This window comes from Cetorhinus maximus, chromosome 26 (genome assembly GCF_964194155.1).
Source record: "Cetorhinus maximus chromosome 26, sCetMax3.hap1.1, whole genome shotgun sequence".
Classification (NCBI taxonomy): Eukaryota; Metazoa; Chordata; class Chondrichthyes; order Lamniformes; family Cetorhinidae; genus Cetorhinus; species Cetorhinus maximus.
The window spans coordinates 9,821,862-9,835,589 of NC_135904.1; the positions used below are offsets into that span (position 1 = coordinate 9,821,862).

The window sequence follows — 13,728 nt, forward strand, 5'->3', positions numbered from 1 at the left end:
ATCCATTTCACTTTCAGGTTCATTGCCTTCAGTCATCATGAACTAACATTGTAGAAGTCTTTCCCAAAATCTCTTTGAGCTCGTGACCTTTCATTCCATCTCCTGAAAACATATCTCTTTGGTCACTCTACGTAACTTATTGTCAACTTCACTTTTAGTCTGCATTGAGTTGTTCTGTTATGTGATAGGTACTCTATAAATTATTGTTGGCTGTTATTGAGATCTGCAGCCAAGTCAAAAAGTTTCATTTATCAACTTTCAATGTGCTCTTTCAGTCGTTAATTGATCATGCCCACAGTACACACAACTGCATCGGGAGGAACTTTTACCCCTCTGGGTGTTCATAAGATGGGTACAGAGAGAGGCTTACCAGGATATTACCTGGAATGAGGAACTTTAGTTATGAGGAAAGGTTTGAGTCATTAGGACAGTTCTCCTTGGAACAGAGAATGTTAAGAGGCGGCTTAATAGAGATCATGAAGGATTTTGAGAGTGTAAATAGATAAAAGCTCTGACAGCTGGGTCAATAACCAGAAATCATAGATTTAAAATCAGTGGCATAAGATCTTGAGGGCAGATGAGGAGGAATTGTTCTTACTCACAGAGTTGTCTGAAAAAGGAGCAGAAGCTGCTTCATTAAATCATTTTATAAGGGAGTTGACAGGTACTTTCGTTTGATGAACTTATGATCTTGTGGACAGAAAGCAGGGAGTGTAGGAATAAGCACAACTGCTCGCTCAAAGAGACAGCACAGACATGATGGGCTGAATGGCTTCCTTCTGTGCTGTAAGTTTCTATAGTTCTTTGATTTCTCCCATTCCTACAGTCTCACTGGACTAAACAAGATTAGAAATTGCTTGAATGTTGTCCTCAGCAATGGGAAATAACTTCTCTAAGTAGGACTGCTCTGCTTTCCCAAGAAACTGACATCCAAGGTTGGGACACAAGCTAAGGAGCATTTTCAACCTGTCTAAAGTTACCATCTGGTGTTGTTCATTGATCAGGAGTCAGCACCTCATTGGATATGCATATAACTGGAGACAAGCTTCAGACTACATACCTGCTCCAAGACTGGCTTCTTCCACTCCCATAACATCACCCGACTTCACCCTACCTCAGCTCATCCGCTGCAGAAGCCTTCATTCATAATTCTGTTACTTCCAGACTTGACTACTTTGTGGCCTCCTGGGCGTTCTCCCATCTTCCATCCTTCATAAACTTGAGATCATCCAAAACTCTGTTGTCCTTGTCCTAACTCACACCAAATCCCAGTCACCCATCATCCCTGTGCTCGCTGACCTACATTGGCTTCCAGTCTGCCGACGCCTCCATTTTAAAATTCACACCCTTTGTTTCAAATACCTCCGAGGCCCCTCTCTCCCTCTGCAAACTCCTCCAGCTCTACAGGCAGTTGTGATCTTTGTGCCTCTCCAATTCTGGCCTCTAGAGCATCCCTGATATTAATCGCCTCACCTTTGGCAGCCATGCTTTCTGCTGTCTGGGCTCTAAGCTCTGGAATTCCTCTTTAAATCCCTCCGTCTCGCTATCTGTCCCCCCCTCCTTTAAGACGGTCCTTAAAACCTTCCTCTTTGACCAAACTTTTGGTCAGCCGTCCTATTATTTCCTTATGCGACTTGGTGTCAAATGTTAAAAGCAAAATACTGCGGATGCTGGAAATCTAGAATAAAAACAAAAATACCTGGAAAAACTCAACAGGTCTGACAGCATCTGTGGAGAGGAACACAGTTGACGTTTCGAGTCCGTATGACTCTTCAACAGGACTAAGACATATAGAAATAAGATGAAATATAAGCTGGTAGAAGGGGGTGGGACAGGAGATCTCAATAGGGGGCCAGTGATAGGTGGAGGCCAAGAAGAGACTGCCAAAGACGTCATAGACAAAAGGACAAAGGGGTGTTGGCGGTGGTGATATTATCTAAAAGATGTGCTAATGGGGACATTAAGGGAAGCAAGCTAGTGGCAGATGGCCCTAGTGCAGGTGGGGTGGGGGGAAGGGATCGAAATGGGCTAAAAGGTGGAGATAAAACAATAGGTCGAAATAAATTTAAAAATAGGAGGGAAAAGATAAAAATATAGTTGTAAAAAAAATGATAAATTATTGGAAAAGGGGGTATCGGAAAGGGGGTGGGGATGGAGGAGAGATTTCATGATCCGAAATTATTGAACTCAATATTCAGTCCGGAAGACTGTAAAGTGCCTAGTCGGAAGATGAGGTGCTGTTCCTCCAGTTTGCGTTGAGCTTCACTGGAACAATGCAGCAGGCCCGGACATGTGGGCATGAGAGCAAGGTGGTGTGTTGAAATGGCAAGCGACAGGGAGGTCTGGGTCATGCTTGCGGACAGACCAAAGTTGTTCTGCAAAGTGGTCACCCAGTCTGCGTTTGGTCTCTCCAATGCAGAGGAGACCGCATTGGGAGCAGCGAATGCAGTAGACTAAATTGAGGGAAGTGCAAGTGAAGCTCTTCTTCTCACTTGAAAGGAGTGTTTGGGCCCTTGGATGATGAGGAGTGAGGAAGTAAAGGGGCAGGCATTGCTGCAGGCGAAGGAACTGAGAGAATGGGATGGTTCCTTCACCTCCGTCGCATCTGTTCTGATGATGCCACTTTCAAAATCAGTTCCTCTGACATGTCTTCCTTCTTCCTTAACCGAGGTTTTTCACCCACTGTGGTTGACAGGGCCCTCAACCGTGTCCGGCCCATCTCCCGCGCATCCGCCCTCATACCTTCCTCTCCCTCCCAGAACCATGATAGGGTCCCCCTTGTCCTCACTTATCACCCCACCAGCCTCCGTGTTCAAAGGATCATCCTCCGCCATTTCCGCCAACTCCAGCATGATGCCACCACCAAACACATCTTCCCTTCACCCCCACTGGTGGCTTTCTGCAGGGATTGTTCCCTCTGGGACACCCTGGTCCACTCCTCCATCACCCCCTAAACCTCAACCCCCTCCCACGGTACCTTCCCATGCAGAAGGTGCAACGCCTGCCCCTTTACTTTCCCTCTCTTCACCGTCCAAGGGCCCAAACACTCCTTTCAAGTGAAGCAGCGCTTCACTTGCACTTCCCTCAATTTAGTCTCCTGCATTTGCTGCAATGCGGTCTCCTCTACATTGGAGAGACCAAACGCAGACTGGGTGACCGCTTTGCGGAACACCTTCAGTCTGTCCGCAAGCATGACCCAGACCTCCCTGTCGCTTGCCATTTCAACACTCCACCCTGCTCTCATGCCCACATGTCCGTCCTTGGCATGCTGCAATGTTCCAGTGAAGCTCAACGCAAACTGGAGGAACAGCACCTCATCTTCCGACGAGGCACTTTACAGCCTTCCGGACTTAATATTGAGTTCAACAATTTTGGATCATGAACTCTCTCCTCCATCCCCACCCCCTTTCCGGCCCCCCCTTTTCCAATAATTTATAATTTTTTTACAACTATATTTTTTCTTTTCCCTCCTATTTTAAAATTTATTTCGATCTATTGTTTCATCTCCACCTTTTAGCCCATTTCGATCCCTTCCACCCACCCCACCTGCACTAGGGCCATCTGCCACTAGCTTGCTTCCCTTAATGTCCCCATTATCACATCCTTTAGATAATATCACCACCGTCAACACCCCTTTGTCCTTTTGTCTATGACATCTTTGGCAGTCTCTTCTTGGCCTCCATCTATCACTGGCCACCTATCGAACTCTCCAGTCCCACCCCCTTCTACCAGCTTATATTTCATCTCATTTCTATATGTCTTAGCCCTGATGAAGGGTCATACGGACTCGAAATGTCAACTGCATCCCTCTCCGCAGATGCTGTCAGACCTGATGAGCTTTTCCAGGTATTTTTGTTTTTGTTTTTGGTGTCAAATGTTGCCACTAATGCTCCTGTGAAGCGCCTTAGGACATGTTAAGGGCGCTATGTTTATGCAAGTTGTTGTGTTACTCTGAAAACAGTTCTAAAAGAGATTGAATGTTGCTTTAAATTAGGACTGTGCGGGACAGAATCTGCAACAAGATAGGATTGCCCAGGACTATCAGTTTAGATCTTTTATGTCCACCTGAGAGGGCAGGTAGGGCCTTGGCTTAACATCTCATCTGACGGATGCCACCTGTGACAGTGCAGCTCCCCTTCAGTACTACCCTACAGTATCAGCCTAGATTGCGAATGTAGATCTTAGAGTGATCTTTGGACTCAAGACAGGAGTGCTATCAACTTAGTCAAGCTGGTAAGTATCGATTTGGTTTTAGGCACATTTGAAAAGAGAGAAGCACCCACAGTTTAAGGCCAGTTGGTCGATGGAATAGAAACAAACAAGCTATGAATCTTCCAAAAAAGGCTTCCCATAAGCATTAGTTAAATAAACAGTGGTTAAAATGCACACACACACACACACACACATGCACAGGGGAAAGTTAACGATTGCTGGAGTTAAAATGATTCTAAATGCCAGGAAATCATCCTACTCCTTTAACCGTGTTCAAACAAAGAATTCAGCATTACTCACCAATAGATACGTCACTTGAGCTAAAAGCTGATCTATTTCTGCTGATGTAGTTTAGCTGGAGCAGAAGTGGTCGCTTTACTTCTCCTCAGCCTGATCTTATAAATGTTGCCTTGCTGCAGTTAGACGTCACACAATGCACATCCATTCTGATTTGTGTTTTAGCCATTGCAGATCTTCTTCTAAAAAAAAAAGCACGAGCCTTTCAAGTTCCTTCTTCTGTTTGTGTCAGTGGTACATTGGAGTTTATTTCTGTCCCTCTTGATCCAGTATTGAACGCTGTTTATACTGCAGCTCCCCCTGTATCAGTTTACCCTCACTGTGCTTTGTGACAAACTGGCCCGAATTCCAGTAAATTCACACACCACATCCTCTTTTCTCTCTTGCATACACAAACTTTCATTCCTTGCCTTTCCTTTTACCACATTTCTGTAGTTCCAGACAGAAACCAAGCGCCAAAGAAATTAAAATTAATTTTTCCCGTTTTTGTTGGTAATTTTCCTAAGGCTGATTTTTAACAATATAGGCGGATGGGTTTCAAAAGACGTAATCTACCCTAATTAAAATGACTTAATTATTTGGAAACGTGTGTTAATAAACTTTTTTTTAATCCATTTTCTGTAGATATTTTTAGAAGAATGTCACCTATAGTTCCGTCCTGCCTGACCAACTCTAGGGAACAGGCCCACCAGCTTCTCTCAGTGCTTGACCAGCAGTGTTAGCTGTGGCTCAGTGCACAACATTCCCAAATACAAGGCAGAAGGTTGAGTGTTCACGTCCCATACCGAAGGCTTGGGCACATGATCCAGGCTGTGCTGCTCTGCCAGAGGGGGCATCTTTCAAATGCGACGTTGAACTCAGCCTGTCCTCTCCGGTCGACAGGAAAGGCCCCATGGCCCAACTTTGAGGAAGTGAAAGGGAATCCAAGTCGGTTATTTCCCTTCCAATTTTTAATCCCACATCTAACGGCTAAAAGGAATGATCTGGTTCTTGTCAGAATGCTGTTGGTGGGATCTTGCTGTGCGAAAATTAGCTGCCGCAATTCCTACATTACAACAGTGACAATGCGGCAAAAGTAAAGCAGCTTCTTAGGATGTCCTGAGGTCGTGAAAGGCATTATATAAATGCAAGCATTTCTCTCTTCTTTTAAGAGCCATTCGTCATGTGTGAGTTAAGTGCTATTCTCGGGACCCTCTTAAAGAGATACAAGTGTCCTGAAGGGAACAAGGTGGGATGAGGTGAAGTGACTCCAATCCAACCCTGCCTAGCATAGGTCTCAACAAAATGTAAATATCTATTCTTAAAAGAAGATTAATAATAAACTAACAGCCAAACAAGTGTAAGCCTCAGGGTTCCATATGGGCCAAATGTGTGGAGATAACTGCTTGAACAGTATTAAACAATGCAGAATCCAGCTTTACTCTACAACTGCTCACTCTAACTGGCATAGCTGTGCCTGAATTGAAATCAGCAGCCTCTGGGCTAAGGAGGGGAAAGTTCAACCACTGCCCATTGCTATCCAGTAACACTTTCTATACACAGAAATATAGTTAAGGCGTTGGTCTCTGTAAGTCAACGATACTGAAACGAGCTCCTTGCGTTAAGTTTGCTGTGGCAGGAGGCTTTACCCTGACAATAGTTGCAAGTCCACTGGGTCCTTACAGGTCAGGCTGTATCTGCAGAGAAGTGGGGCTGATGATGGAAGGTTCATGTGTCTGCCATTAGTTGTTGTACTGTCCATGCGTCAGCCATGATTCAATAGGTAACACTCACGCCGCCAAGTCAGGAGATCATGGATTCAAGTCCTACACCAGGGGCTTGAGCATAAAAATCTTGGCTGACTCTCAGTACAGTATCGACACAGTGCTGTACTGTCATAGGTGCCAACCTTCAGACAATATATTAAACTGAGGCTCCGCCTCCTCTCTTGAATGGACATAAAAGACCCTATGGCACTATTTCGAAGAAGAGCAGGGGAGTTCTCCCTAGTGTCTTGGTCAATATTTATCTCTCTAGTGCCAGACTGAGGGTGCACTGCACTGTCGGAGGTACCATCTTTTGAATGAGCTATTAAACCCAGGCTTTACCTGCTCTCTAAAATGGACATAAAAGGTCTAACGGCACTATTCTGAAGAAGAGCAGGGCTGTCCTGGCCAATATTTACCCCTCAATCAACATAACAAACATCAGATTATTGGGTCGTGATCATATTTCAGCTGTAGGGGTTTGTTTTCACATGCAAATTGGCTGCAAAGCACTTTGGGGCATCCTGAGTCCTGAAAGGTGCTATATAAATGCAAATCTTTGTTTCTTTCTCAGCCAACATCACTAAAATAGATTATCTGGTCATTATAACATTGTTATTTCTGGGAGCTTGCTGTGCACAAATTACCTCCTGTTTTTTCTACATTACAACAGTGATGACACTTTTAAAGCATTTCATAGGCTGTAAAATATTTATGGAACATCCTGAGGCTATGAAAGTCACTAAAGCAAGGCTATTTTTTGACAACAGTCCACAACAGCAGTGACTACATTTCAGCAATAAGTTGTTGGCAGTGAAACACTTTGGGTTAACCTGAGAAGGTGAAGAACATTTTATAAAAGCAATCTCTTTCTTCGTTCTTTCAATTTCCTTCAATTATCAAATCAGGCTTTTAGCTCAATACTAGATATAAGAATCTGTCTCAGTAATTCTAGGACAATAAAGGCTACCACCAGACAGCTCCAAACTGTGAATACTGAGCAAGCTTTTCGCCCTTCACAATGTGCAGCTCTTTACAATACTGCAATAACAAAATACTGCGGCTGCTGGAAAACTGAAACGCTCTGAGAATTCCTGAGCCTATGGTCGCTTACAATTCTCCATCCCATTCCCGCTCTTTATCCTCTGTCCTCGTCCTGCTACGCTGTTCCAATGAAGCTCAGCATAAGCTCGAGGAACCAGCGTCTATGGAGGGAAAAATATGGCTAATGTTTCAGGTTGATGGCTTAACATCAGGACAGGGAAGTTAGAGATGTTGCAGTTCATAAGCAAGTAGAGAGGCAGGGAAAGGGAGGGAGAGGAATACACCGGAAGGTCATTAGGGTGGAAGGCAGGAGAGTGTAAATGACAAAGGGGATGATGGTGCGAGTTAAATAGGAGTTGGTAATGAGACACGAAACAAAAGATGGGTCTACTCTAGAGGTTAAATGATTACAGCAGAAACATTACCAACACCCACTGTCTGAGAAAATGGGAGTTTTGGTAAAGATCTAAAGGTGTTGATTTTGAGGCCAGAAGGTTGAAAAGTTCTTAATAGAAAGACGACAAGCTTGTGTTGATCTTCATTGGAACAGCATAGCAGAGCTTGGACAGAGAGATCAGAATGGGAATGGGATGAAGAATTAAAGTGGCAAGTGACCAGAGATTTGCATGTGAATTGATTGCTTATTCTTGTATTTCCTCTACTTTCCCAATTTTCTTTACATTTACTTTTTGGCTCCATCAACAGCTATAACCATCAATGGTTAAGTGCACCATATGGTGCGATAATGAAACATTGCAATGTAGACAGACCCAGGTTTAATCGGTGCTCTGTGCTGCATTTATTGATCCCAAATGGGTAAACGTTAGAATGGACCACAGTTTCTCTAGTTTCAGGAAGGCCGGAAACATCAGGTAGTGTTGCCATTTTTCAGTGACTGCTGCGGGAACACACTTGCATGGACCTTAGGCAATGCTCAGCTGCAATGCAATCTCAAATAGGCCTCTGGAATTCTGCAGCTAACTTCACACTGACAACGTGGACAAAATCACCGTATGAAATTGTTGGGCAAGAAAACGCCAGCTGATCTATCATGCCTCCCCAATACCATTATGGCTGGAGCATGGTGACAGTTGTAAGATCTTGTGTGCATTTCAGTAGGCATAAGGAAGAGATTCTGAATCCTGTATAGTTTAAAAGTAAGTGCTTATTAACCACTTGTAACGATATACGTATATACAGTATAAGGTCTAAACTAGAAGCTGTCTCCATGCTTGCCTCTACACACGTCTCTGTCAAGTACAGGACTGCCCTCTGGGTCATGTGCTCCTTTACATCACTCAGTGGGCAGTATTGTACCCAGTCCCACGTTAATCCTTTCTATGTCAGACCCTTGTACTATAGTGACTAAATACTTCTCCCTTCCCCACCCCTGAGCCCCCTCTCCCCCAGCCATGTAATCTCTTCTGAGAGTATAAAAGGGAGAAAAAAAAACACAGGGCAAAATAAGAGAAAATACACTCTGTCAAATCCCTTTCAGATCCCCCCTTCTCAGGTGATCAAACCCAAACCTGGGGCAGAATTTTGCCCTCGTCGGGCGGGTACGGCAGGCGGGCCCGGGAGTGGCTGTGAAAGCGACTGCTGCCCACACTTGGGGCCCGACCACGATTTCATGCTGATGGGCCGATTGAGGCCTGCCCAACGTGAAACCCATGCCGCAGCACTCGACGCTGTCTGGGAGGGGGGGAGAGGAGGGTGAGCGCGGAAGTTCGCACATGCGCGCGGGTGTGCGCAAGAAAAGCTCCCTGAGCCTCAGGGAGATGAAGATTTTGAACAATGAAAATAAAGAGTTTAGAAATGTTGGCAAAATGTCCGCTCACGACAGATGAGCGGGGGACATGTTAGAAATGAGTTTGAAAGTTTTTAATTTTTTTAAATCGCTGAACAAAACCCGTGGATGAAGTTGTGCAAAAAATCCGCGATTGGCCCCCCCCAATTAAGGCCCGCCCAGTGCGAACCGCAGCTCCTCATTGGTCGGAACGGGCCGAGCGTGGGCGGGCGCCTGTCGGCCGCCGGGTCCAATGGTGACCCGGCGGCCGGTTTAAAAACGGCCCAGGCAGCCCCTAGACGGCTACCGCAGAAGGACGTCTGCATCTTCAACATTCAAGTTATGGAGGTGAGTGTGGCTGGAGACACCAGGCGGGAGGGTGGGTCAGGTGGGCACTCGGCCACCCACTTTTCGGATGAGGGCTTTGCCATCCTGCCGGAGATACTGGCTACCAGGAGGGACACCCTTGTCCCCAGAGACGGGAGGAGGAGGCCACCGCACCTCACCAAGAGGGCAGGGGAGGAGGTGGCCGTGCTGGTGAGCAGCCATGATGTGGTGCGGCGCACATGGGTGCAGTGCCGGAAGTGGTTCAATGACCTGCTGTGCTCAGGGAGGGTGAGTACCGTGTCGGCATGGGTCAGTGTGCGGAAGTGTTAAGGTGTGGCCATTCTGCCGTGGAGCTCAGCGGTGTTAGAGTCTGAGTGCCAACTGTCAATGATGCCGGAATTACCCAAGGGGGTGAGCCTTGGACTGAGTGCCTTGTGGCTCAATGGCCACGACTTGGATGTGCCCTGCCAGGTGACCCTCAGCTCGGGCTGCAGTGGCGCTGCAGGTACAGAGTGCACTAATCAATGCTCCTCTGTTCTTTCAGGAGAAGACAAGCCATAACCAATCAGAGAGGGTGTGTACAGGCAGATGCCCGCCCAGCCGCCTGCTGCGCAGCAGGTTCGAGCAGAATGCCCTTGAGCTCTAGAGCCAGCACGCTCCCTGTGCAACCGGGCGTGGAGAGGCTGAGGGTGCAAGATGAAGGTAAGAGCGCAATGCACAGAGGTGAGACCCTCGGATTGTGCAACGCTCCTAGTGTAGTCCCTTCATTGATGGGAACCTTGAACCTGGAGTTCACATTGGTCATTGAAAGACAATGGCACTGTAATGCAGATCTCCATTGTCTCACCCGGGTGCCTGGCATGCACAGTGACAGTGTGGTGACTTTAACTAATGACATGCCCTTGTTCTCCCCTTTAGGTTCGCCAGCATATAATCCCGAAGGGCCACTCCTGACTCCAGAGGACCACTGGGCTTCACTTGCACCTGCGTCATACCCACTCTCTGAACCAGGTATCAGTGCAGATACCAGCACCTCGGTGGGCATTAGATTGGCGGCTAGAATGTCAGTCCACATTGGTGAGGGAACTTCACACTCGCTTGTGGAGCAGGCGGAGGCAGAGAGTGCCCAGGGCTCCAGCAGTCGGAGGGCTGCTGGAGACCAGGGTGATGCTCAGTCGAAGGCAGATGATGAGCCTCTGGAGTCGTCCATTAGGCAGCAGATGCTGGATGTCCAGCGAAAGTTCCAGGGAGGGTCTGGTGGAGATCCATGAGGATCTGCATGCCATGTCTCCGTTGTGGAGGAGTCCTTGCAGGGCATAAGCACTGCGTTGACCCTCATGGCCAAGCGCACTGCCTCTTCCATTGAGAGAGTGGCAACTCTCATGCATAGAAACATAGAAACTAGGAGCAGGAGTAGGCCATTCAGCCCTTCGAGCTTGCTCTGACATTCAATATGATCATGGCTGATCCTCTATCTCAATGCCATATTCCCGCTTTCTCTCCATACCCCTTGATGCTCCTAATATCCAAAAATTTATCAATTTCTTTTTTGAATATACTCAGTGACCCAGCCTCCACAGCCAGTGGTAGAGAATTCCACAGATTGACCACCATCTGAGTGAAGAAACTTTTCCTCATCTCAGTCCTAAATGGCCTGTCCCGCATCCTGGGACTGTGGCCCCTGGTTCTAGACTCCCCGACCAGGGGAAACATCCTCCCTGCATCCAGTCTGTCTCGCCCTGTTAGAATTTTATACGTGTCAATCAGATCCCCTCTCATTCTTCTAAACTCAAGTGAATACAGACCCAGTCGAACCAATCTCTCCTCATATGACAGTCCTGCCATCCCTGGTATCAACCTAGTGAACCTTTGCTGCACTCCCTCTGTGGCAAGTATATCCTTTCTTAGGTAGGGAGACCAAAACTGCACACAGTACTCCAGGTGTGGTCTCACCAAGGCCCTGTATAACTGCAGTAAGACATCCCTACTTCTGAACTCAAATCCTCTTGCAATGAAGGCCAACATACCATTTGCCTTCCTAATTGCTTGCTGCACCTGCCTATTTACTTTCATCGACTGGTGAAATGGACACCCAGATCCCTTTGTACATCCACATTTCCCAATATAACACCATTTAAATAATAGGCTGCCTTTCTGTTTTTCACACCAAAGTGTATAACTTCACATTTATCCACGTTATACTGCATCTGCCATGTGTTTGCCCTCATGCACAACTTGTCTAAATCACCCTGAAGTCTCCTTGCATCCTCCTCACAACTCACAACTCTGCCCAGTTTTGTGTCGTCATCAAACTTGGAAATATTGCATTTTGTTCCCTTATCCAAGTCATTTATATATATCGTGAATCGCTGGGGCCCTGGCACTGATCCCTGTGATACACCACTAGTCACTGCCTGCCATCCGGAAAAAGACCCAGAGGCAGCTCTAGGGACAGAATGAAGGATTCCTGGGGATACGCTCAGACCTGCAAGCCCTCACACAGGCACTGACCTTAAGTGGTCAGTGCCAGTGTGGGAGATGATCGAGGCACCCAGTATCCCAGCTAGGTGCCCGTCCATCAGTGGTGAACAGGGAGGTTCAGAGCAACTTCACGTTGGTGCACGAGCTGCCTGTCGTATCTGTGGGCTCCTCTCAGGGCGCTCTGGATGACGCAGCAGCTCCTCCACCCCTCGTCCAGTGACTGTCACATCTGATGAGGCTGTGGCGAGTGGGGAGATGCCAGCTGTGGCACTGGCCGCTCCCTCCCAGGCGGGTCCAGCACAGGCTCCACTGCCCAGAGGACGACCACCAAGGTCATCACGGCCAGTGAAACAGCAGAGTCACCAAGTCGTAGCGCTCAGAAATGTAAGTTAAAGGCACCATGAACACAAGGCGGACAATTCACTGGTGATTTTCTGTTCATTTATGTTTGGTTTATCTTTACTGGTCTGGGAATGAAGGCCAGAGAAGGTTATGTAAGTTTTTTTCGATTGTCAAAATGAGATAAATTTTGTTTTTGTCGTAATGGCCCGAGTATGCTTCACCTTTTTATTTTCTTGGTGCAGGGTACGTCAGTATGTAACGCTGGACGTATGTGGCCCTGAGCTTTTTTGCACATGCACTGAGTGAACTTTAGGTTCAAATGAAAGGGTCATTTCAGACACCAGGGATGGAGGCAGCAGCCCCAGCATGAGGTTAAAGCTGATCTTCGGAGATCTGAAGGAGCGTTGGATCAAGGCATCCCTGGTGTCCCTGCCTCCCTGGAGGTTACTAAGGTCTGCCTCCACGCCCTCAGCATTCTCCTCACCATGCTCCTCTTCTGACTCACTACTGGACTCATAACCTGTGCCTGTGGAGCTGCTTCCTCTTCCTCCAGTGGGTCTCCCCTTGCCAGTGCCAGATTGTGGAGAGTGCAGCATGCAACCACTATCAGTGACACCCGCTCTGGGGGCTATTGTAGTGCTCCCCCTGAACGGTCCAGGCATCGGACGTGCATCTTGAAAACACCTATCATCCTCTCTATCACCGCTCTTGTGGAAGGATGACTCGTATTGTAACGCTTCTCTACCTCTGTTCTTGGGTGCTGGAGAGGCGTCATGAGTCTTTAATGGATAACCTTTGTCACCCAACAACCATCCATCCAGTCGGGCTGGAGCACTGAAGAGCCTCGGCACCTGGGAGTGTCTCAGGATGTAAGCGTCGTGGGAGCTGCCTGGGTACCTTGCACAGACTTGCAGAATCAGCATCCTGTGGTCACACACTATCTGCACGTTCATGGAGTGAGATCCCTTCCTGTTGACAAAGGCTCCGGGCTCACCCACTGGCACCTTGATGGCCACATGTGTACAGTCTATAGCACCCTGGATGCGGAGGATCCCAGCAATCGCTGCAAAGCCTCTGGCTCGCTCAGCCTGGCTGGCCTCATCCATACAGTAAAGAATAAAGGTCAGTACCCACCTGAACAAAGCTTCTGTCACCAGTTTGAAGCAACTGTGGACAGCTGATTGGGACACTCCACACAGACCCCCCCTCTGGAAAGAGCCGGAGGCATAGAAGTTAAGGATCACTGTGACCTTCAGCGCCACTGGCATGGGGTGTCCACCCACACAGTCGGAGCTGATCTCAGGTGCAATCGTCTGACAAATGGAGGTCACTGTTTCCCTTGAGAGGTGGAGCCTCCTTCGGCATTTCACTTCGGACATATTGCGGGAGCTGCATCACTGCCTGTAAACCCTGGCAGCAGGATAGTGGTGCCTTTTGAAGCCCCTTCCACCTTGGCCTTCCTGCTGGCCCTGCACCCCTTGTGCCTGCGCCTCT

The 13,728-nt window shown here is 47.6% G+C and overlaps 1 protein-coding gene across 1 annotated transcript in view; it reads right to left on the bottom strand.

Annotated features, from left to right (window-relative positions):
• The window catches only part of LOC144668271 (mothers against decapentaplegic homolog 3), a 136,351-nt gene extending 131,709 nt beyond the window's left edge, over window positions 1–4,642 (bottom strand). Inside the window, exon 1 of the mRNA XM_078530085.1 lies at window positions 4,513–4,642. The gene's annotated coding sequence lies outside the window, so the exon portion shown is untranslated. The remainder of the gene's footprint in view (window positions 1–4,512) is intronic.
• Between the last annotated feature and the right edge of the window lie 9,086 nt (window positions 4,643–13,728).